Genomic DNA, 3,021 nt, shown 5'->3' on the forward strand with positions numbered 1-3,021 from the left:
GTACAGGTGACCTGGTCAATTTTCGACTGATCATGCCATGCAAAATATGAAATAATGAAAATCACTTACCTAAACACAAATATTCCACAGTAATGGTATATCAGCAGCCAGCACCACACCACCCCGTAATGTGAGTCTTAAAAGGATGGATGAATATTAAGACATGACACAGAATGAAAAGTGTGAGAATACATTAACCTATACTGGGACCACGCTAGAAACAAGCCTAGCTTATGGGAGTTCTTCTTAACTACTGCCTCCTCAGCTACCGCCGCAACTCATTGACCTGCTCGGGTCCCGCCCACCCTGTCGCATGGACCCTCGGAAGCAGGTAGGCGAGCCGGCGAGCCACCGCTGCAGCAACGCCAAGCTCTTTCCTAGCGCGGTCCCAGTATAACTAAAATCATCAAGTTATTTGCCCAGGGAAATCCTAACAGTGCGAAATTGTTAATAATACAGGCAGACAATTCACTACATGGCTACCTCGAGATGAAACACAAACAAACACACCAAACACAGACCCACTGATTTATAAAAATTTAGAAACCTTGCAATTCAAGTGAGCCATGAAGTAGCAGCAGGTCTCCACTGTCCAATTCTTCTTCCTCTTCAAATGGATGAAGACCATCAGCATTTTTTGAGCTGAGAGCCTGCCTCGTACGTCTTGACACCTTGGCTCTCAGCTCAGTGTTACAGTCTTTACATTTTTGTTTAATGAGAGTCTCTAATGCTTTTCCCAAAATCATGTTGACGCTCTCCTGATGCGAAAAACAGAACAAATGCTGCCACTGAACAGTACTATTACATAGAGTAAGAACGGATTGTGACACGTTTTGTTTAAACAAGATCCTTATCCACTGCCGTTCAAATGAATTGCGACAAGCAATAAAATTTGAGGTCAAATTTGGAGATGGAAAATAGTCATGGATTACATGTTTATGTAAAATAGTTCGGTCAGTTGTAGATAACAAACTAGCACAGTCACCACAGTTCAGCTTGAAGAGAACATCTGGAAGAATGTCAGTCCACACCCCAGTTGGCTTCAGCCTGGCAATGGGGTTGGACCCCTGCAACCTGGGGCGCCGACCGAAATTTTCAGGAATATCCCCACGACACAAGTACTCTTGGGTGGGAGGAGCAGCCACAGGATCCTCTTCAGAAATTAGATGTTCAATTAACTTAGATGCCATAAATGAATGATCGTCCTGACAATTCTTGTCAGGATTCACAAGCTGGGAAAATCTACCTATCATGCAGGTCTTCATAGCAGCAGTAAATTGAGCTAATGTTAAATATGAGCTACTCCCCCCACACTGTCTTATCAGACAAAACAGATTTTCTAGAGCATCTTGGTTCAAGTTCCTTAGCCTGAGCTGTTTAGAAGTGTCCTTTACCTGACACCAAAGTACTTTCAAAGACTTAAAATTCTCAACCCAGCCACGCACACAGGGAGGGACATGTCTCACACCATCTGTCTTCCTGATGAAGGTCCATTTTTCTAATTTTTTGATCATTTTGTTGAACATGTCTCCAGCTATGTGTGGTGAGTTGGGGGTGATATTTACTCTGTTCGTTTTGTTGGGCTGAGGCAACTCTTTACATTTGGGACCATTACATAGGTCAAACATTATATCAATGTCTTCACACAGTTCAGCAAAAGGGAGACAGTGGGCCAGTTTTTTGCCATCACTGATGGTGATAATTGCCTTTATGCATTTTGAAACAGAGGCTCTCAAGACTTGGGCAGCATAAGCCACCCTCATCTTGTCCCTGCCTTGGGGTTGCACATGCCTCATGGTCAACTTGCTCATGCTGCCCAAGCTCTGATCATATTTAAAAAAACTCAATTAATTGGCACCAAATGGCCACCTTGCCATCAAATTCCACATCACGTGATACGAGATTGTTCCTCACATTTTGAAGGATATGTGGAAAGTCCCATAGGCCTAAATAAACAAGTCTATGTCTAGCAACACTATACATGATATTGTCCCCACTTTCTCTGCGCAGATCAGCAATAGCCTTCTGGTTAGTAGGACCCTGATCAGATATGGTGGCCTTCACATCAAGGCCAATTGAGGTGAGTGCCTGTACTACATCACTGATCAGAAGTTTTAGCATGGCAGAGGGACAGGACTTGCTTACAAAATAATATGCAACTGGCTGAGTCCATTTCAAGTGCAACCCCTGCAACATGAAGACAAGAGCATGGTCCGCTATGTAGTTGGTCCTCCCTCTCTGGCCGTAGTTTTCAAAACCATCGACCATGTCTTGCTTTGCCATGTAAAATAAACGGCCTCTTAAGAACACCTCGTCAAAAAGCACTGTACATTGTCTTGACTGCGGTGACAAACCACTGACTTTTCTTTTTAGGACACCAAGAAATGGCTCCCAGATGCCTCGTGATAGATGTAATTGATTGAGGAGAGATTTCAGCACTGACTCGCTTGGCAAGGTCAAGTGCTGTGCCAAGAATCTATAGGATCTATAGTAATCCTCTTATAGACTGAGAGCCAGAATAATTTTTCCTTCAGACGCCAGCGCCTGGCTTGCTTTTTTTTTTTGAAATTTCTCATCTCGCCTTCAAGTACTTTGCGGGCAGTCGGGGAAATAACCAATTCATTAACTATATCTATAGTTCTACGGTTCAATACCTTGGTCAAGTTCGACGAACTGCGCTGGCAGATGGTCAACCTACGCCTGACCTCCAAGGCAATCTGACGGTAATCCTGAGCCACTCGAAGGACAGGGGTAGTTGTGGAATCTTTCTTCACACCCGACATTTCAGCCAGCTGATTGAGCCAGGGGGTAGCAACGAGGCACTTCTGAGTGACCCCATGCGGTAGCGAGGCCCGGCCCTCCACCACCGGCCTCGGCGCGCCGCAGCCGGAGCCGGGCGAGCCGCGCCCGATTGCAGCGCTTCAGTCAACTCAACCATATTCTGTCAAAACGTCTCAAAAACTATTACAACGAGTAATGAATCGAAAGGGGAGGAGTTCAGCTACATTCCAGTGTGCCTGC

Source organism: Frankliniella occidentalis, unplaced genomic scaffold (genome assembly GCF_000697945.3).
Source record: "Frankliniella occidentalis isolate FOCC.00 unplaced genomic scaffold, Focc_3.1 Scaffold134, whole genome shotgun sequence".
NCBI lineage: Eukaryota > Metazoa > Arthropoda > Insecta > Thysanoptera > Thripidae > Frankliniella > Frankliniella occidentalis.